The 22,756-nt window shown below is 36.3% G+C and overlaps 1 pseudogene; it reads right to left on the bottom strand.

Moving 5' to 3' along the window:
- Positions 1–627: 627 nt before the first annotated feature.
- Positions 628–22,756, bottom strand: part of LOC133051019 (NADH dehydrogenase [ubiquinone] flavoprotein 2, mitochondrial-like) — a 96,150-nt pseudogene continuing 74,021 nt past the window's right edge.

Consider the following 22,756-nt stretch of genomic DNA (forward strand, 5'->3'; position numbering starts at 1 on the left):
GTCAGATCCTTCGTTCTTGAGGTTCGGTCATGGTCAGGTAATGATGTTCCTATAATCTCTACCAGATGAATGTTATTGTCTGTCCTGACAAGAAAAGGCAAGTCCCAAGACACAGCTTTCACCCTCCAAGGTCCCAGTCCTAGCGGAGGGGAGGCGAATCTCAGTCGTCAGTTCCTTCAGGGCCAGGCTCCCACATTCTGCCCAGCTGTGAGACCTGAGGAAGCCAGGCATCCAAACCAACTGGCCCTCAGTCTCCTTAGGCCAAATGGGGAGACCAGGTCTCACAGACTGTGCCCCAGACAGATGGCCTCTGCTAGTAGATCGCAGAGACAGGGATGGGGGAGAGTTTCACTGCTGCCTCACGGCCTGGGCCAAGGCTAGTGGAGGGCCCTAGTGATGGCTCTAAAGCCCTGCAGGACAGAGTCCCCAGTCTGTTCCCCGGGCCCTCCAGCTCACCCGCTGACCCAAACCTGGCTAAGCTGGAGGGCTTCCTGAGAAGGCCTGAATCTGCCTCTTACCTGACTTTCCATCTGACGACCACCACACCACTGACCCTTGACTGAATCACTTTTCCAGTGGTTCCTGTTTGAGAGGGCCCACTGTGGTGTTGACAGCTGAGCGGGACAACTAGTGGTTGCTCATTAACAGTTGGCTGCTTGTGAGCAGGGCCCTGAGGCACTGAGCAACGGCTGAGCAAGACTCGACGCCTGGTAACACGGTGCAGAGTAAGGAGGCGCCGCAGTGGCTGTCTGCCAAGGGCTCTGCTCTTCCTGCTCTGTTACAATATGTCAGGTGATCCTCCACCTAAGACAAGCCATTTATTGCATGTTCTCCTATAGCCTTATAGCTGTCCTTGGATCTTTCTTGGATTCATTCCCTGGAACTCTGCTATAACCTTCGGCTTTTGGGTAATTCTTTCCCTTGCATACACATCCCAGTAATAGCCTATTTTTTCCTTCATTACCAATACCATTCCTAACCACCAGGTCACCTTTACTGAGTACTTACCAAATGCAGCAGGCATGGTGTTAAACAACTAATATTTATTACCTCACTAAGTCCTTCTAAAATCAATGCAAAGTAGCTAAATAAGTATAATCAAATGCCCCTATGTAAGTGTTGATTCATAATAGGCTTCTATCTAGTTCTAGAATAAATGATGAATGACTTCATTTCACAACCAAAGAATCTTAGGAACACTATTTGCTCATTGATTTATCTTAGGAACATATTTATTTATTTTATAAATAAAGTAATATTTTATTTTAAGACTTTATATATTTATTTTATTTAATATTTTAATTCATAGGCATTATATATAATTTAATTTATATTTATCATATATGATTTATTTAAATTATATAATTTAAGTTTTAATATTTTATTTACATATAGTCATTTTAATATGCATTTAGTAAAATTTTATTATACTTTATTTTATAAATAAAATCATATTTATTATTTTATTATTAATTTAGAAGGAAGTGAAACTGTCAGTCAAAAATAAGACAAGCCTTGGTAATATTCACAGGGAACCGAGAGCTTAAAAATGGTGTAGCAGATAAAAAAGGTCTATAGATATACAATAACCAAAAGGAAAACTCAATGACTGAGCTCAACAGCAAACCAGGCAACTAGCAATGATAGTTAACCTTCATTAAATGCTTACTATGTGCCCAATGATATTCCAAGTGCTTTTACAAGTATTAGTCATTTTGTGTATTTTTTTTTTCTTTTCTCATAATCTCATGAATGAAAAATCAAAATAGTTCCATGTTCTTAGAAGAATGGGATTAGAATTGTAGGGGAGTAAAAATGTTTCCTCTACCTTCCTAGGTCTGAAACTGAGTCTGTGACATGAATTGGCAATAGGTAGATAAACAGGAGAAAATGTGTACTAAATTATTTACTTGTAATATAGCATGCCCAGAGCATTATGGGGAAAAAAATGTGAATACCACCCCACCTCCCCCCACAAAAAAGTGATGAGCTTTAGGAGCTTACTAGAGGAACGGGAGAGAGAGAGAAGCAATTTTAGGAGAGATGCAATGATTTTTAGGAAAGATGAATGGGCCCTTGAAAAAATAAATGGGAGATGTGATAGTTTGGGACCAAGTTTGAGTGTGGTACAAACTTCTAGTCTCTTCTCTTGTAACAAAAGTCTGTCTTCCCTGACTGATGAAACTTCTGAGAAGGGTACTGATGACAAATGAGGATCTGTTTCAGATAAAGGGAGTTTGAAGAAAGCCTTTCTGTGCATTTGTTATTTTTCAAATGTGTTCAGCTCAAAATCTTTTCAGGTGGTATGTCCTTCAATCCTCAGGACAAATGGGCAGAAATTTCAGAGAGGCATATATTTAAGGAAAGCAAAACTTAGTATGAACCACTTCTTCTCCTAATGATATTCTCCATCAGACCATATTCAAGCAAAGGCTATGTAGTCTCTCCCTAGGGTGCTTTGGAGTGAATTTCAGCATATGTTGGGAGTAGAAATCATGATATCTATGTTGTCTTTAGCTTTAAAGCATCATAGCAAGGCACCTAGGGCACAATAAACCTAAACAAAATAAAAGAGATGATTGGTCATTTGGCTCTTCCTAAGTAAGAAAGCATGGTATAAGAAACCCTGATGGGAGAAATTTTGAGTAAGTAGAAATTCAGGCATGGTGTGCAGGCAGTGATTATTTTCACCAACTACTCTTTACTGGGACCAGCATTTTCACTACTCTAATTGCAGATTTACTCACAGAAAGTATTTTTCCACTCAATTTCCTCAAGAATCTTGCATTAGTGCAACTAGAGACCCTAGTCTTCTATCTTGGTGATTTCCTAAGCAGCAAAATTTGATTACTTTCATGGTACTTGAATCCTTGAACAAATATATTTATGTATGAATTGAAATGCTTACTGCATGATAGTTGGATCTTACAGTAATTTTTTGGATCAGAAATATGAATATGTTTTTCATGAACTAGAGTGGATCTGATGTAATTATAACATGGAGCCAACTGAATATCATTCCAAAGATTTTTACATACATTCAAATAACATGTACTAATTTGAACATTTTCTTTAGGTTGATCATCATAAAGAATGGCTGCTGCTACTGCTAAGTCGCTTCAGTCATGTCCGACTCTGTGCGACCCCATAGACAGCAGCCCACCAGATTTCCCCGTCCGTGGGATTCTCCAGGCAAGAACACTGGAGCGGGTTGCCATTTCCTTCTCCAATGCATGAAAATGAAAAGTGAAAGGGAAGTCACTCAGCTGTGTCCGACTCTTAGTGACCCCATGGACTGCAGTGTACCAGGCTTCTCTGTCCATGAGATTTTCCAGGCAAGAGTACTGGAGTGGGGTGCCATTGCCTTCTCCGAAAGAATGACTAGATGTAAATATCTAACTTTATCATTTCCTCCAAAAAGATAAGAAGATACGTCTTCTGATCCAGGTCACGATTGCAAAGGATATTCTGTCTTGTTTTTAGAAAATACTTGTTCTCTTGAAATCTCCAAAACTTTATTTAAAAACCAATAGGAAAGGATAAAGTCAACAAAAAACAATATTAAATATCATAGATACACAATATGAAACAAGATAATGAGTAGTGTCTATAAATAATAATTTATATTGAAACTCTGAAATAAAAAAAATAGGCTGATTTTACATGGTTTTTGATTATGAAGTCTAATATTTTACAGTGCGGTCGTATTTTCTCCAGAGGTAAGCTGCAAAGTGTGATGGGGGAAAAATGTGGCTTTTGAAGTTGGAGAACTTAGTATGTTCAAGTTCTTACTGCCTTTGGGTGATCTAAAATGTTCTTATTATCTCAATCAGGTCATTTAATGCATCTGAATAACCAAGAAATGGTAATAATACTCAGTTCCCAGGGTTATTATAAAATAAGTAAAATATTATGAATTTTTCTTTTTTAAGAAATGTTTATTGAGACTGCTATGCACCAATTACCAAGAATATGTAGAATAAAATAAAGCAGTATTTTGTAAAATTTAAAACAACATACATATTATGTGGACTTCCCTGATGGTGTGGTGGTAAAGAATCCACCTGTCAATACAGGAGATATGGCTTCAATCTCTGGATTGGGAAGCTCCCCTGGAGAAGGAAGTGGCAACCCACTACAGTATTCTTGCCTGGGAAATCCCGTGGCCAGAGAGGACTGGTGGGCTACAGTCCATGGGGTCACAAAAGAGTCAGACACCTTAGCAACTAAACAGCAGCAACATATAATGTATATTGCTTTTACTCAAAGGTCTTAATTAATACATCACTATCCAGTACTTGGTTTAATCCTGGTACTTAACTTTAGAGTTTCAAAATATACATACACTGAACAGATCAATATGACTGGATTTGCAAAGAAAAATCAAGGATATGATTCCTAACAATTCTCATCCTGAACACACATCCTAAACACATGTTTTTCTATTAACTTTCAGTATAAAAATTTCCTTCTTGATTTTGTAGTCTTTATACTAACACACAACTGTTTTGATTCTTCAAATTATAGGGAATTTGGATGATGCCTCATTGTTGGCTTATTCTGAAATTACACTGCACAATGACAGAAAGAAAATAAATTATCATTGCTTTGGATGTTAGAGAACAATTAGATATTTGCATATCGGAAGAGGAAATATCCCCAGTGCCTATGACAAATGGTGAAATCAGGCGATTTAAGAGTCTCAGCTAACAAAATCATCCTAACACATTTGTTGTGAGATTGTCTCTGGGTTTCTAGCAAAACCTGCTCTAATGATATTTCTAAGCGTTAAGAAATGACTTCTCAAAATATGTGATGGAAATTATGTAATGGACTAACACAGCAACAACAACCAAATATGCAATGTAAGTATCCCCAGGTATGGACTGTTAGTTGTCTTTCTTCATTAATCGTTTTCGTGTGGTAATTGGAGATGTCAAGCTCACCCTGTGTTTCTCTTTTCAAATTTAGGGAGCTCAGTATGCTGCATCTTTAGCATTATATTTCCAAGTTATTTTCTATGGTGCTAAGGATATAGCCTTTCATGTCCTAGGGGTCCCTGTGTAGGACCCAGGATTTGATGAGAAAAAGAATGCTCAGATTTGCTAGAGGAAATAATTTGGTTTGGTGCTAGTTTAAATACACAGATTTTTACATCCAGGTTTACATACAGCCTCTGCTATTGATTTACTCTGTAAATTTTAACAATTTATATAGCTTTCTAAGATTTCGTTTCCTCAGTTAGATACGGAAATAATGGCAGTCTATACTTTAGGTGGTTATCGCTTGCTCAGTAGCTCAGTCGTGTCCGACTCTTTGCAACCCCATGGACTGTAGCCTACTATGCTCCTCTGTCCATGGGATTTTCCAGGCAAGAGTACTGGAGTGGGTTGCCATTTCCTTCTCCAGAGGATCTTCCTGACCCAGGGATGGAACCCAGGTCTCCCGCACTGTAGGCAGACACTTTACCATCTGAGCCACCAGGGAAGTCCTTAGGTGGTTATAGGGAGTATTAAAACTTAATGTATGTAATCAAATTATTAATACATCAGATATTTAACAATCTGCCAATAAACAAAAATCTTTGTTCATCACAGTCAACATTAGAAGTATCCTAGTAGCTTTTGTAACCTAAGGACAACAGAGATTTTCAATTTGGGAACACAGAGGATTTGACAGAAACCAAGAGAAATGGCAAAACAGAACAGAAACAGCTCAACTATCAAAGATGAATGGAAAGAATATGTCTCAGAGTGCACTGTATGGTGAAATTTCTACACACACGTTGTCTCATTGAATTAAACACTAGCATATCTTTTAAAGAAGAAATTAGTGTGCCATTTATTTTAACAGAAAACCACGTGAGAAACTGATTAACATACCGAATTTCCTACATCACAGTGATTTCTAGATTCTTTTGTTATCCCATTGAAGTGTGCAACATTTATTTTAAAATATCTACATAACTGGGAAAAACAGCAATATACCTGAGATTACACAGCTACTGAGTTCAGAGTCAGGATTAGAGCCTGTGTCTTGTTTATTTTATCTTCCCACAAGCCAAGAGTCAATATCAGGTGTGCTTAGATTAGGAAGTCTGTGGGTAATACACATTCAGGTCAAATTGTAAAGTAAGGGATCATGATAGTAAACAGATTGTACTCCAGAACAGTTATATATCTCTGATTCACCAGTAAAGATTATTTCTTACTAGAGAGCCTTGGGAACTTCCCATCAGGGCCGGCTATGAATGGCTGGGTCTCAGTTCATAGGTCACTTCACACAAGTGACCATTGATACCTGAATGGGGGATCAAGAAGTGCTGTTTACAGAATACACCCCAAAAGCAGTGGCTGTTAGATTGTTTCAATTCCCATGAAAGTAATATAAAATAGACAGATATTATAATAGTAAGTAAATAATAATATCTATTATAGTGCTATACTTTTCAGCAGATGGACATGAGTTTGATCAAGCTCCCGGAGTTGGTGATGGACAGGGAAACCTGGCATGCTGAAATCCATGTGTTGCAGAGTCGGACACGACTGAGCAACTGAACTGAACTTTCATCAGATTAATGCTGATATTTTAAGGACCTGCCCATGAAAGACTAATGTTAGTATTTCCAGTTTATAGATAAAATATAAGGCTCTAAAGGACTATAATTTTCCTAAGGTCACATGATTAAATAATAGTAGAGGAATTAAATTGTGTTAGAAATTAAGAAAAGTACAGGACCATTGAATTCTGTTATTAGTGAAAATTAATAAAGTCTCCAGTTTATCTTTCCACATACAGCAGCACTATGTGAAGAAAGAGCATTTGACACTGACAGAAATTCTTTGTTTTTAGTTTTGCTTCATGGTATAAAGCGTAGCCTTCTGCATATCATTCAACTGAACTATTTCACCCTCAGTATTCATAACTGTAAACTATGAGAATGATACTTCCAATGTCTATTTCACTGAGCATTAATGAGATTGCAATGAAATCATGAACTGGTACTATATAAATTCAAAGATAATATGCAAATGTGACATTATTTTTGCCTATCTCCCTGGATCTACATTTGAATAAAATAGGTTAATATACATGAAAATGCAATACAATTATAATGAAAAATCAAGGATCATTAGGATAAGAGTAACGATTCCTGGGAGGTACATAGGTGTTTGAATATTTATATATAGAAAAGTGATTGTGCTTTTTCATTCAGTTTATTAAAATAATCAGGATTTTTTGAATCATATTTATTATGAACCCCATAGTTTATAAATCAAGAAAACAAAGCTCAACAGGGACAGCTAACTGGTCCAAGGACTATACTTTGTTAGCAGTGATACATGAGACTAGATAAATTTATTTATATTCCCTACACACCACTGTCTTCCTGTACAAAGGGATAGATTTTTATATCCAATGGAAGGATAGCCCAAAAATTAGGCTAGTTTCTTCTTCAGAATATTTGTATTTTAGAAACCGTCTTTGAGCTCAAAAATTTAAAATGGGTCATTGTAAGCCAGTTCCCAGTTCTCTGGTGACTGAAATGGAAAGAGTTCCCTGCTGCTTTGATAGACCTTATTAATACTTCTGGTTATTCCTCTATGAGCCCTAAGATGGATTTATTTTCAAAGTCCTTCCTTTCTTTGATTTCTCCAACATTCTCCAGATCCCAGGGCCTCCTTTCCTGGTCATCTGGGTGGTAAGCCACAGCTTTATTCTCACAGCTCTACTGTCTGTTTCCTGAAGCTAAATTTGGTTGTGTGCAAGAGACAGGAGGATATAGAAGTAAAAACCAACATAGATGTCCATCCGTCTCCCGAACTTTCTGGACCACAGTTCCTCTGATCAGAGAGAAGGATTTCTGTATCTGTGTTTCAGGTACCTTCATGCTCACTGCTGCCTTAGAATTGCGGCATCAGGAGTGGGAACTGCCTGTGAGCAGAGCTGGGAAAGAAAGAAAAAAGAGAGTGGAGATTTCTCCCACTGCCTCCGCCCCATAGAGATTCCCCTGTCCCATTCACTGGACTCAAAATGAGAGCTTCTCTTGGAGATCTTCTTATCCATCTCTGAGGCAAAGTGCCATGATTTATTATGACTTAACGGCCAGTAATGGGAGAAAAAGAATAAATAGGAAATTAGTCACCATATAAAAAGCAGAGACATTACTTTACCAACAAATATCCTCTAGTCAAAGCTATGGTTTTTCTAGTAGTCATGTATGGATGTGAGAGTTGGACCGTAAAGAAACCTGAGCATCAAAGAATTGATGCTTTTGAACTGTGGTGTTGGAGAAGACTCTTAAGAATCCCTTGGACAGCAGGAAGATCTAACCAGTCCATCCTAAAGGAAATCAGTCCTGAATATTCATTGGAAGGACTGATATTGAAGCTGAAACTCCAGTACTTTGGCCACCTGATGCAAAGAGCTGACTCATTTGAAAAGACCCTGCTGCTGGGAAAGATTGAGGGCAGGAGGAGAAGGGGTCAATAGAGGATGAGATGGTTGGATGGCATCACCAACTCAATGGAAATGAGTTTGAGTAAACTCTGGGAGTTGGTGATGGATAGGGAGGCCTGGCGTGCTGCGATTCATGGGGTTACAAAGAATCAGACATGACTGAGTGGCTGAACTGAACTGAACTGAGTCATCATAGAATCAATATTTGTGGAGGTTTCCTAATATAAATATATTTTGCACAGGTGTCTAGTTAGCTCTTCTAGTGTAGGAGCATCCCAGAATTAAGTAAACTCTGATAAAATTATCAGAAAGGCCAACAATAAAAAAGACCTCAAACTGTGATAATTTACTAAACCAAGTTTCCCTGTTGAGACCTAAGTTGTCAGCATTCTTCCATAAAGGTTCTTTTGCTCAGATTCAACACTTCTTTTTAATCTTTAAATGTAAATATTTTTTTTTCAGTTTTTTTAAGATACAATATCATATAACATTGGGTAAGCTTAATATTTTCCCAGATGGCACTAGTGGTAAAGAACCTACCTGCCAATGCAGGAGACCTAAGAGACACAGGTTCAAGCCCTGGATTGGGAAGATCCCCTGCAGGAAAAAAATAGCAACTCATTCCAGTATTTTGCCTAGGGAATCTGATGGACAGAGGACCTTGGTGAGCTACAGTCCATAGGGTCACAATGAGGCAGACATGACTGAAACAACTTAATACAGCACACACAGGTTTAAGATATACAACATGTTGACTTGATATACATATATCACAAAGTGATTACCACCACACCATTAGCTAACACCTTCAACAAATCATAATAGTATTTTTTTATGGTGTACGTATGGTCTTAGTAACTCTCAGCTATATAATACAATATTATTAGCTATAATTGCCATGGTGTACATTAGACCTCAGAACTCACTCATTTTATATTTGGAAGTTTGCACCCTCTGACAAATATTTTCCCCTTTCACTTACCCCAGCTCCTGGAAACCACCATTCTGTCTTTTGTTTCTACAAATTTAGCTAATTTAGATACCACATATAAGTGATATCGTAAAGTATTTGTCTTTCTCTGACACTTCATTTAGCATAATATTCTCAACTTTCAGTGGATTTGTCACAAATGATACTATTTCCCTTTTTCCTCAAGGCTGAATAAGTTCTGCTATGTGTTTTATTCTTTATTTTATTCATCCTTCACACAAACACACAAACATGTCACATCTTCTGTATCCATTCATCTTTAGCAGACAGTAAGATTGCCTCATTCTCTTTGCTATTGCATAAAACTGCAATGAACATGAAAGGGTAGATATATCTTCTACATCCTGTCTTAATTGCTTTGGATATATACCTAGAAGTGGAATTCCTGAATTGTATGGCGGTTCTTTTTTAATTTTTGAGAAAACTCCATACTGTGTTCATCAGTTCAGGTTCGACTCTTTGAGATCCATAGACTGCAGCACTCCAGGCTTCCCTGTCCATCACCAACTCACAGAGCTTGCTCAAACTCATTTCCATTGAGTAGATGATGCCATCCAACCATCTCATCCTCTGTCAGCCCTTTCTCCTCCTGCCTTCAATTTTTCCCAGCATCAGAGTCTTGTCCAATGAGTCAGTTCTTCCCATCAGGTATTGGAGTTTACTCCCAATACTCCCAAAGTATTGGAGTTTCACTTTCAGCATCAGTCCTTCCAATGAATATTCAGGACTGATTTCCTTTAGGATGAACTGGTTGGATATCCCTGCAGTCCAAGGGACTCTCAAGAGTCTTCTCCAACACCACAGTTCAAAAGCATCAATTCTTCAGCACTCCGCCTTCTTTATAGTCCAACTCTCACACCCATATATGACTACTGAAAAAACCGTAGCTTTGACTAGACGGAACTTCGCTGGCAAAATAATGTCTCTGTTTTTTAATATGCTGTCTAGGTTGGTCATAGATTTTCTTCCAAGGAGAAAGTGTCTTAATTTCATGGCTGCAGTCACAATCTGCAGTGATTTTGGAGCCCAAGAAAATAAAGTCTGTCACGGTTTCACTTGTTTACCCATCTTTATGCCATGAAGTGATGGGACCAGATCCCATGATCTTAGTTTCTTGAATGTTTAGTCTCAAGCCAGATTTTTCACTCTCCTCTTTCACTTTCATCAGGACACTTTTTAGTACTTCTTCACTTTCTGAGATGAGGGTGGTATCATCTGCATATCTGAGGTAATTGATATTTCTCTTAACAATCTTGATTTCAGCTTGTGCTTCATCCAGTCTGGCATTTCTCATGGTGTACTCTGCATATATGTTAAATAAGCAGGGTGACGTACACCTTTCCCAATTTGGAATCAGTCTGTTGTTCCATGTCCAGTTCTAACTGTTGCTTCCTGACCTGCATACAGATTTCTCAGGAGGCAGGTAAGGTGGTCTGGTATTCCCATCTCTTTTAAGAATGTTCCAGTTTGTTGTGATCCACAAAGTCAAAGGATTTGGATTAGTCAATAAAGCAGAAGTAGATGATTTTCTGGAATTTTCTTGCTTTTTTGATGATCCAACAGATGTTGGCAATTTGATCTCTGGTTCTTCTGCCTTTTCTAAATTCAGCTAGAACTTCCAGAAGTTCACAGTTCATGTACTGCTGAAACTTGGCTTGGAGAATTTTGAGCATTATTTTGCTAGTGTGTGAGATGAGTCCAATTGTGCAGTAGTTTGAGCATTCTTTGGCATTGCCTTTCTTTGGGATTGAAATGAAAACTGACCTTTTCCAGTCCTGTGGCCACTGCTGAGTTTTCCGAATTTGCTGGCATATTGAGTGCAGCACCTTCACAGCATGATCTTTTAGGATTTGAAATAGCTCAACTGGAATTCCAACACCTCTTCTAGCTTTGTTCATAGTGATGCTTCCTAAGGCCCACTTGACTTTGCATTCCAGGATATCTGGCTCTAGGTGAGTGACCACATCATCATGGTTATGTGGGTCATGAAGATCTTTTTTGCATAGCTCTTCTGTACAATCTTGCCATCTCTTCTTAATATCTTCTGTTTCAGTTAGGTTCATACAATTTATGTCCTTTATTCCACCCATGTTTGCATGAAATGTTCCCTTGATATCCCTAATATTCTTGAAGAGATCTTTAATCTTTCCTACTCCTATTCTAGTCTAAAGAAATCAATTTCTTTGCACTGATCACAGAGGAAGGCTTTCTTATTTCTCCTTGCTATTCTTTGGACCTCTGCATTCAGATGTGTATATCTTTCCTTTTCTTCTTTGCCTTTCACTTCTCTTCTTTTCTCAGCTATTTGTAAGGCCTCTTCAGACAGCCATTTTGCCTTTTTGCAAAGGGGATGGTCTTTTTTATCTTGGGGATGGTCTTGATCCCTGCCTCCTGTGCAATGTCATGAAACTCTGTCTATATTTCTTCAGGCATTCTGTCTATCATATGTAATCCCTTAAATCTATTTGTCACTTCCACTCTAAGGGATTTGATTTAGGTGATACCTGAATGGTCTAGTGGTTTTCCCTACTTTCTTCAATTTAATTCTGTATTTGCCAATAAGAAGTTCTGATCTGGAAGCCACAGTCATCTCCCAGTCTTGTTTTTGCTGACTGTATAGAGCTTCTCCATCTTCAGCTCTAAAGAATATAATCAATCTGATTTTTATATTGACCATCTGGTGATTGATGTCCATGTGTAGAGTCTTCTCGTGTTGTTGGAAGAGGGTGTTTGCTATGACCAGTGCATTCTCTTTGTAAAACTCTGTTAGCTTTTGCCCTGCTTCATTCTGTACTCCAAGGTCAAATTTGCCTGTTACTCCAGGTATCTCTTCCTACTTTTGCTTTCCAGTCCCCTGTGGTGAAAAGAACACTTTTTTTGGATATTATTTCTAGAAGGTCTTGTAGGCCTTCATAGAACCATTCAACTTCAGTTTCCTTAGCATTACTGATTGGGGCATAGACTTGGATTAGTGTGAATTTATTCTAAGGTATTCTAGCCCACAATAGTAGGTATAATGGTCATATATTGAAAATACCATCCTTTCCCCATTGATAATTCTTATTTCTTTGTCAAATATAGTTGAACATATATGTTAGGGTTTATTTCTGGGCTCTTAGTTTGGTTTCATTCCTTTCTATGTTTGTATCATACTGTTTTGATTATTATAACTTTGTACTATAGTTTTAAATTAGGATGTCTGATGCTTCCAGTTTTGCTCTTCTTTCTCAGAATTGCTTTGGCTATTTGAGGTCTCTTGAGGTTGCATACAAAACTTACAATATATATTTTTTCTATTTCAGTAAAAATTTCCATTGGGATTCTGAAAGGAATTGCATAGAATCTATAGATTCCTTTGGATATTATAAATACTTTAATGATATTAGTGCTTCTAATCCATGAACAAGGGCTTTCTTTCACTTGTTTGTCTTCTTCAATTTTTTCATCATATAGTTTTCAGTGTACAATTCTATCACCTCCCTTAGTTAAATTTATTCCTGGGAATTTTACTGTTTTACTATTGTGAATGAAATTATCTTCTTTTTTTAACTTTCACATGTTTTGTTGTTAGTGTATAGAAATGTAACTGATTTGTGTATGTTGGTTTTGTATCCTGAAACTTTACTAAATTTGTTGATTAGATTGCATAACTAATCAGTTTTTGTTGGAGTCCTTAAGATTATCTTTATATATGCCTGTAGAATTATACAATCTGCAAACAAAGATGACTTACTCCTTTGCTTCCTATTTGGATGTGTTCTATTTCTTTGTCTTGCATGATTGCTTTGAATATGACTTCCACTATTATTTTGAATGGGAATGAGAATTATGGGCACACTTGGCTTCTTCCTGATCTGATGGAAACAAGTTTTTATCCTTTAACTGTTGACTATAATGTTGACTGTGTGTTTGTTTTAAATGGCTTTTATTATGTTGAAGTATGTTCTCTACACCGAATTTGTTGAAAGTTTTTTATTCTGAAAGGATATTGTATTTTGTCAAATGCTTTTTCTGCCTCTGAGACAATCATATGATTTTAATTTTTCATTCTATTAGTGTTGCATATCACACTTATTGACCTGTGTATGTTGAACTATTCTTGCACCCAGAAATAAATATCATTTCATCATAGCCTATGATCCTTTTAATATATTGAGTAATTCATTTTGCTGATATTTTATTGAAGAAGTTTTACATTTTTCATTTCCTTTCATATTAAGAAAATTGATTTGGATTTTCTTTTATTATAAAGTCTTAATTTGGCTTTGGTTTCAGATTAATGCTTGTCTGTTAAGATGAGTTTTTTATATTCCTTAAACATTTTTGGAAGAATTTGAACAGAATTACCATTAATTCTTCAAAGGATTGGTGATATTCACTAGTGAAACCATCTAAACTGGACTCTTCTGTGTTGTGGACTCATTGACTACTGATTCAGTCACATTACATGTTATTTGGTCTGCTCAGATTTTCTATTTCTTTATGATTCAGTCTTAGTAAGATGTAGGTTTATGGAAATGTATCTTCTTCTTCTGATTGTAGATTTGGTTGACATATAACTGTTCAAAGATTCTCTCCTTAATTATTTGTATTTCTGTGGTATCAGTTGTTCTGATTCCTTTATTTATGAATAAAATTGGGCATCCCTGTAGCTCAGATGGTGAAGAAACTACCTACAGTCCTGGAGACCTGGATTTGACCTTTCGGTCAGGATGATCCCCTGGAGAAGGGAATGGCTCACCATTCCAATATTCTTGCCTGGAGAATTGCATGGACAGAGGAGCCTGGTGGGCTACAGTCCATGGGATCACAAAGAGTCAGATAGGACTGAGCAACTAACAAGAACTTTCAGGAAAAAATAGGAAAAAAAAAAAAACAGCAAAAGATTTGTCAATTTTGTTCACCTTTTCAAGAAATAATCTATTACTTTTGTTGATCTTTTATATTATGATACATATTTCATTCAGTTTATGCTTTGATCTGTGTTATTTCTTCTGCTAATTTTGGTTTTAGTTTTGCTTTTTTTTTTCCCAGTTCCTTGTCTATAATGTTAAGTTTTATTAGAGCTATTTATTTTTTCTTAATGTAGGCATTTATTGCTATAGAATTCTCTCTTAGAACAGTTTTTGCAGTATCCTACAGGTTTTGATATTGTTCCATTTCCTTTAGTTTCAAGATATTTGTTGATTTCTCATCTGAATTCTTCTTTGATTCCATTCATTGTTTAGTATTCTTTAATTTCTATAAATTTGTGGATTTTTCAGATTTTTTTCCTATTATTGATTTCTGGTTTCATAATTTTCTGATCAGCATAGATACTTGGAATCACTTCAATATCCTTAAATTTGCTAAGATTTATTTTATTTTCCATCATAAAATCTCTCCTGGAGAATGTTCCATGTGTGCTTGTGAAAAATATATATACTACTGCTGTTGGGTAGAATATTCTTTGTGCATTAGTTGCATTTGGTCTCAAGCATGATTCAAGACCAACTTTTTCTTGTTGAACTTCTGTGGGGATGATCTAGCTATTACTGAAAGTGAGGTTTTGAAGAACCCTATTAATATTGAATTATTGTCTATTTCTCCATTCAGATATGTTGCCTTAATATATTTAGGTGCTCAATTTATGGTTACATGTATTTACAATTGCTGTGTACTATTGATGAATTGACCCCTAATCATTATATGATCTTCTTTGTCTCATTACCTTTTTTTTTTTTTTTTTTTTTTTGCCATGTTAAACACATCTTCTACCAAGACAAAAGAAAGATATTGAGAGAGGAAGCAAAGTCAGTTATGAGATATCAGGAAAATTAAGGTAAGCAAGAACAAAGTTTATTTTGCAGATTTAAACCCTACCTTTCCTGTTCATATGACTCTCTTATGATTTAGTCATCCTTGTCTTCCCAGTATCTACAGTAAGACACACTTGCAAATGGAGGTTATCTTTATAGATGTAAGTTTCCCTTACAAAGGGTAAATTCTACTGTTTTCAGATCTTCTCTTATGTTTGTAGTTTCTAAAAATGATCTTTATGCCAAAGAGGTATATTATTGGGTGACATATTCTGCTTTTTATTTTCTTCTTCTCTCAAAAACATTGAAGGTCATCTCTAAACTAGATTTTAAATAGTCTCCCTGACTAACATTTAAACTTCTCAATTTTTCTCTAGCATTCATTTTTATAACTCACTTCAGATCAGCTTTCTGACTTTTCACTTACCATTTAGCTTCTCAAGTCAAAAAGTTAAAAGAGCTCCCCAGGCTCCTCATATTATGATTAATTTACAATGCTCTATAAGATAAGCCCTTGAAATGTATTTTATTGTTTCTCACCTTTTCTTCTAAGGACTTATCATTTCACTCAGTTAAGCTCTATAACAGGTTTTCTCATTTTTAAACAGGATTACCCAGTGTGTTCTTATTTTCTCTGGTCTTTTGGAAAAATCTTCATTACATTCAGTTTTGATCAAGAAAAATAAGTCTTTGAATTTGAGTCCTAAATATGTTTTAACCCTGGTGGTATTTGAGTTATGCTGTCTTATGCTATGGCTGCATGCATGTTCAGTCATGTCTAACTCTTTGTCACCCCAAGAACTGTAGATTTTCTATGGAATTTTCCAGGCAAGAATGCTGGAGTGGGTTGCCATTTCCTACTCCAAGGGATCTCCCTGACCCAGGGATCGAACCCACACCTCTTGCATCTTCTGCACTGGCAGGTGGATTCTTTAGCACTGCACTTGGGAAGACTCTCTTATCCTAAATCATCTAGCTTTTGATTGTTTATACTTCTCTGTAGTGTTAATGTCAATTTAATTTAACATTAAAGAGTGCTTAACAATGTTGGTTGTAGATTGGAAACATCACATTTGCGTGTGGGCTTTTTGAAGTTAAATTAAAAATGTGTATAGAGTGCCTATTGTAGAAGGCAGTGTAAATTCTCACCCAAATCCTTTATGACTTTCTGAACCTTTTTGGATATGCTGATCTTTTCCTTAATTCTCACAGACTGCATTCATATAAAATCATATTCTCTCAGATAATTTCTATGTTTAATGCCTCAAAATTATACCTACAACTAAACTGGCATTGGTAAAAATTAATATCCTATGCTTTTATCAGAAATAAAAAAGTACATTTTGGTTACTTAGCACTGTAAATGGTTGTCAAATATGAAATATGCATATTTTTAAGAAGTATACTTTGATTTCTGATGTATTTAAAAATGGAATTAAAAACAACAAAGAGCCAACCCATAAAATGTGTTTAATTGTTAAAATAAGAAACCTGTTTCCCAGAGCTTATAACCAGATTTATCTAAACTATCACACTCAATATCTCCAGTACACTGCACAAATGGACTAATAGCAAGCAAACTATCAACCTTACCTCATTCCAGAGATTTGGCCCTCATCTTAAAAGCAGCAATAAATCCTCACATTTCCCCACACAGCTCATCATCAGTTTGCTGAATCAGCACTCTGAACCACACAGACTGTATTTCTAGAAATAATGCATTCCCAAAGCAATATCCCCAGATATGCTGAATCAGCATGCTGAAGGACAAGGAATACAAAGAGATGCCTTTAAATGTTTTGTCTGAGCCAGAGTCTTATTAGTAGAGATGAGTATTCGATATGTACACAAAAACATTCAGTGGTAAGGATGTTTTAACCTAATAATGCATGTAAATACTTATAGTTCTTTACTTGATTAGAGCTTTTATTTTATTTGAGGACTTGTTAGGTTCTGTCTATGAAGGACAGGCTGTAAAACCATGAAGACTTTTTCATAAATTTCTAAATCTGATGCATTACTGTGATTACAAGATTTGACAAGATGATTTATGATGTTTTGCCTTATTTAAATCAACTTAACTGTGATGCTATGGCATTGTTAAAACATATATTATGGTTTGTCAGTCTACTTCAGAGATACAGTGGATATCGATTTTTAAGGCAATCATTTATCGGGCTTTTAGGAGCTGATGGTCCAATCTATGTTTATGTAGCCTTTTGGTTATAAGGAAAATAATCTCTAGGTGATTATGGCTAACAGCTTTGGAATTGTCTATGAGCTATATCTATTCCAGATTATCACTATAAAAAAGCAAGTTGAAAGGCATTATCATCAGATGTGAATCTTGTATCAGGTTAATCCTCACCCTCCCACCAAAAATATACAGAAAAACTCCACACTCTTAATAATTGAAAGTAGCTCAAATTTTTGTCTTTAGTGTGTTTTTCTATTACTGGATCTCTTCAGAATTCCAGTGGATATGTTTGAAGATCACCAAGATTTGTAAATCAAGTACTATGTGTAAACTTTTCTGATTATCCTGACCAAAAAAATAAATAAATAAATAAAATAGCTTCCTGTTGGATTAAATAAGTCATATATTAAGTGAGAAATAAAAATCTTGCTTAGATTGGTGCTGGTTGATGATAGGCTGATTCGTTCAAAAGCTAAGTAATGTGCTCTCATATATCCATTTTAAATGATTTATTCTACAGCTCAGCGAAATAATTTATCCATCTAATGGAATTTTATAATCTTTCACAAAGAAATGGAGGCATAATATAAAATCCCATGAATGCAAAACTTCTATTAACGTTACATAAACACCTTCCATCACTAACACCAATCCACTGCTTTTAAACTAATTGCTCAAGCTCCCTGATTTCCCTTGGCTCAACATTTCAGATCCTTACATTCATAACAAGTCTCTTTGACTTTGCTGCTCCATCTTTTCCATTCCCTGGATGAGTAGAAAACATTCTCCTAAAGATAATTTTAAGAATTATGTTCCTTCTGTATGTATTTAAAATTTATTAAATAAAGCACCCTCTTTTCTGCATTATTTGATTGAGCTGGGTGCTTCTCGTATAGATTTCTTGCTGGAAGACTGGTTGGACCAACCAAAACTAAAGAAACACAGCTATAATGAAGCTAAGCATATTTAAGCATGTTTAAATTTGTATTTAAAGACCTCCAGGATATTAAAATGAATTTGATTTTCAGCCTTCTTTTAGCAGTTTGCCAAACTAGCACTTATGAAGGAGATCAACAAATAAATGAGATAAAAAATGAATGAATAAGGACTGATAGAGTAGGAAAAGGTCCATATGCTTGATGCCTGAGCATTGAGGCACTTGAACTAAGCTCTAGGATGAATTAGAATATTAATTGTCAAACATTAAAATAGATAATCCCTGAAGTCACTTCCAGTTTAAGTGTTGTAAGGGTAATTATTATACATTTATTTGCCATATCTGCATTTACTCTGAATTGCATATAGCATTTTCATTATTGTTGTCTAAAATCATGACCTACACATTAGGCAAAATGTATCAAGTCAGAAAATCTTAGGTGTAGAGCTCAATGAATTTTCACTGAGGTATGTATTGGTGGCGCTAGTGGTAAGGAACCCACCAGCCTATGCAGGAGACAGAGACGTGAGTTTGATCCTTGAGTTGGGAACATACCTTGGAGGAGGGCATGGCAACCAGCATTCTCGCTTGGAGAATCCCATGGACAGAGGAGCCTGGCAGGCTACAGTCCACAGGATCACAAAGAGCAAGATACAACTGAAGCAGCTTAGCATAGCATGTATGTACTCACTCCAAGTGTAACCATTCTTTTTACTTCTATCATCATCAGTTAGTTTTGTCTGCTCTTAAACTTTGTATAATGGATTGGTACAGTATATATTATTTTGCATGAGGCATTTGTCTAACATGATGACTGTGAAATTAATCCATGTGAATACATGTGTAAGTAATATATTCTTTTATTGCTTTGTAATATTTTGTTATAAAAATAAACCACAATTAATGTATCTATAGTCCCTTACTGAATACTTGCGCTGTGTTTACATTGACTTATTATTAATAAATCTGTTATGAACACATTGTGCATGTGTTTTTTTTTATTATTATATATGCACTCATTTCTCTTAGATATAAAACTTAAGATGGAATTGTTAGGTAAGACATATATTCAACTTTGGTAAATATTTTTATATAGTTTTTATACATGGTTAAATCAATTCTCTTCCTCACCAACTATTTAGAAAGTTTCCAGTTTCTCCACAAATTTTCTAATGCTTAATATTATTAGTCTTATTGATTATAACCACTTTGGATGGGTATACAGTAATATAACCTTCCCTCTGTATCAGAGAATTGGTTCCAGGGAACCATGTGGATACCAAAATCTGCAGATGTTCAAATCCCTTATGTAAAATGATGTACTATATGCATATAACTTATGCATATATACTTGTATACTTTCAATTATCTCTAGATTGCTTATAATACTTAATACAATATAAATATAACATAAATAGTTATAAATATAAAATCCCACAAGGTAAATTCAAATTTTGCTTTTCTCAAACTTTCTGGAATTTTTTGGAATATTTTCCATCCATTGTTGTTTGAATCTATGGATCAGAACCCATAGATACAAAGGACTGAGTGTACCTTATTGTAGTTGTAATTTGTATTACTCAGAGAAATAATGATATTGACCATTTTATCAAATACTTCTGTCCCAGTGAATATTTTATTTTATAAAGTGGTTCAAGATACTTGTCCAGTGTGTTGTTTTGCATTCTTTAAGTTGAGGTATAGCAATTCTTTATATATTCTAGAAAAGACTGCATAGTCAGACATATGTATTGTAAAAATGTTCTCAGTGTGTGACTTGTGTTCACAATCTTTTAATGGCAAGCTTATATGAGTAATGATTCTTAATTGTAATGAAATCAAATTAATAAAAATAATTTGTACTTTTTGGGCTTCCCTGGTGGCTCAGAGGTTAAAGTGCCTGTCTGCACTGCGGGAGACCTGGGTTCAATCCCTGGGTCGGGAAGATTCCCTGGAGAAGGAAATGGCAACCCACTCCAGTATTCTTGCCTGGAGAATCCCATGGACAGAGGATCCTGGTGGGCTACAGTCCATGGGGTCACAAAGAGTCGGACACGACTGAGCGATTTCACTTTCACTTTATGCTCCTTTGTTGTGTTAAAGAAATCTTTGTCTCTTCTATAGTCTTGTGGAGTTTGCTCACCATTCAAATGTTCTGTCGATGACTTTGTAGGGGAGAAAGTGGTCTCCCCGTCCTATTCCTCCGCCATCTTAGCTCCTCCTCTCTTCTATAGTCTTAAAAATTCCCACTGCCCATATTTCCTGAGTTTCCCTTAAGCATGTTTAGTCTTTGCTCTTTTTTTCCCCAACCTGTAATTTCTTAGAGTGAAAGAGAAAAGGTAGTTTGAAAAGCAACATACTTTTATTTTGTATGTTTAATTGAATCAAACTTGACTTGGTTTATTATTTCTTAATTAATGAAAAATGGAAACTCCTATTTAATGCTATAAGGCAGGAAATGCAAACTTTTTTCCATTAAAGACCAGCAGGCCACAAGGTCTCTGTAGAAACTACTGAGCTCTGCCATTGTAGCACAAAAGCAGAACCATAGACGCAATGCACATGAGTAAACAATAATTTGTGCTGACATATTTTGTTTAAAAAAAATGGCAGTGTGATTGATTTGGATTGTGGACTATGGTTTACCAATTCCTGTTCTTAGGAAAGGAAAATACAACTACCATTTATTGTATCTCTGGTACACAACAGGTGTAGTATTCCAGAATATGAAATAATCATGCATATTCATATTTAACTTTAAAATTTTTCATCTCTAAGAGTTTTCGTTTGGTAAACTACCATGTTGGTTAGCCTGATAGCTAATGCATGATTGAAAATGTTAGTAATTTGAATAATAATAAGCATGATTCTGATAGCCTATAGTGAACAATGTCGGATTTATGATCTCTGAAGATTAGCCTTGGGACCAGGGACCAGGTTTGATCACTCAAGAGCTTTTGTGTAGCAGAGTTTTATTAAAGTGAAAAAGGGACAGAGATAGCTTCTGACGTAGGCATCAGAAAGGGGACGGAGAGTGTCCCCCCCTTGTCCCCCCTAGTCTAAGCAAGGGAGTTATATCCTTTTTAAATTAGCTGTTACAATAAATCAAAAGAATGTCTCAAGGATGTAAAGATCTTATTAGACCCACTCTCATAATTTACATTTTAAGATAACAGGATTAGCCAGAAGGTTTTCAGGAAGGAAAACCTGTCCTCAAGCAGGATACTTTGTTGTTATATAATCCTTAGTACAGAGTTTAAACTGAGTTGTTTGTTGTGTAATCATCAGTTCCAGGCTTAAAGAAAAAAACATTTTATGAGACTAAGACTAAGGAATGGTGAGGGAAGATGTCTGTCCTTCCCTTCTCTTTGAGAATTCTAGACCCCTAGCTCCACTTCGAGAGCCCCAGACCTCTTCCTCCTCCTTGGGGACCCCAGACTTCTTATGAACCTGCCTAGGAATTGACTCTCTCAATTCCAAATCAACATTTTTACTTGGTGTGATGTAAGGGTCAAGGATGTTTTCATTATCTGAGTCTGACTTCCAGCTGTACTGCCAGCAGCTGGGGGAGTCACGTCTGGAGGAGGATCAGCTGCCCAGCATCCACAATAGGAAAAACACAGAACAGAGTTCCCTGAATGGAGCTGACAAGCAGGAACCTTAAGCAGCGAAATAAAGCAGTAGTCCTCAACCTTTTTGGCACCAGGGACCAGTTTCTTGGAAAACAGTTTTTCCATGGATGAGGGCTGGATGGGTGGTTTGGGGATGATTCAAATATAGCAGGGTTCGTGCTCCTATGAGAATCTAATGCTGCCACTAATTTGACAGGAGATGGAGCTCAGGCAGTAATGCTAGAGATGTAAAGCAACTGTAAATATAGATGAAGCTTCACTCCCTTGAATGCCACTCACCTCTCACTGGGCAGCCTGCTTCCTAACAGGCCCCACAAATACTGATCCATGGGCTTGGGATTGGGGACCACTGAAATACAGGACAAATTCAATCTAGGATGTAAAACATTTTGAGTTGCTAAACTGTATATAGAAGTTGAAATATGACTTCAGTCCCTCTCTATTTGTAACAATGAAAATTCAACTAGCTACAGGTGCTGAATTAATTACATTAATTACCTGGATCAAACCAGTTGATCCGAAAGGAAATCAATCCCAAATATTCATCGTAAGGACTTGAGGTTGAAGCTGAAGTTTTAATATTTTAGCCACCTGATGCAAAGAGCCGAGACATTGGAAAAGACCCTGATGCTGAGAAAGATTTAAGGTAAAAGGAGAAGGGTGCAGGAGAGGATGAGATGGTTAGATATCATTACTGACTCAATGAATTTGAGCAAACTCTGGGAGATATCGGAGGACAGG

Source organism: Dama dama, chromosome 33 (assembly GCF_033118175.1).
Source record: "Dama dama isolate Ldn47 chromosome 33, ASM3311817v1, whole genome shotgun sequence".
Taxonomy (NCBI): domain Eukaryota; kingdom Metazoa; phylum Chordata; class Mammalia; order Artiodactyla; family Cervidae; genus Dama; species Dama dama.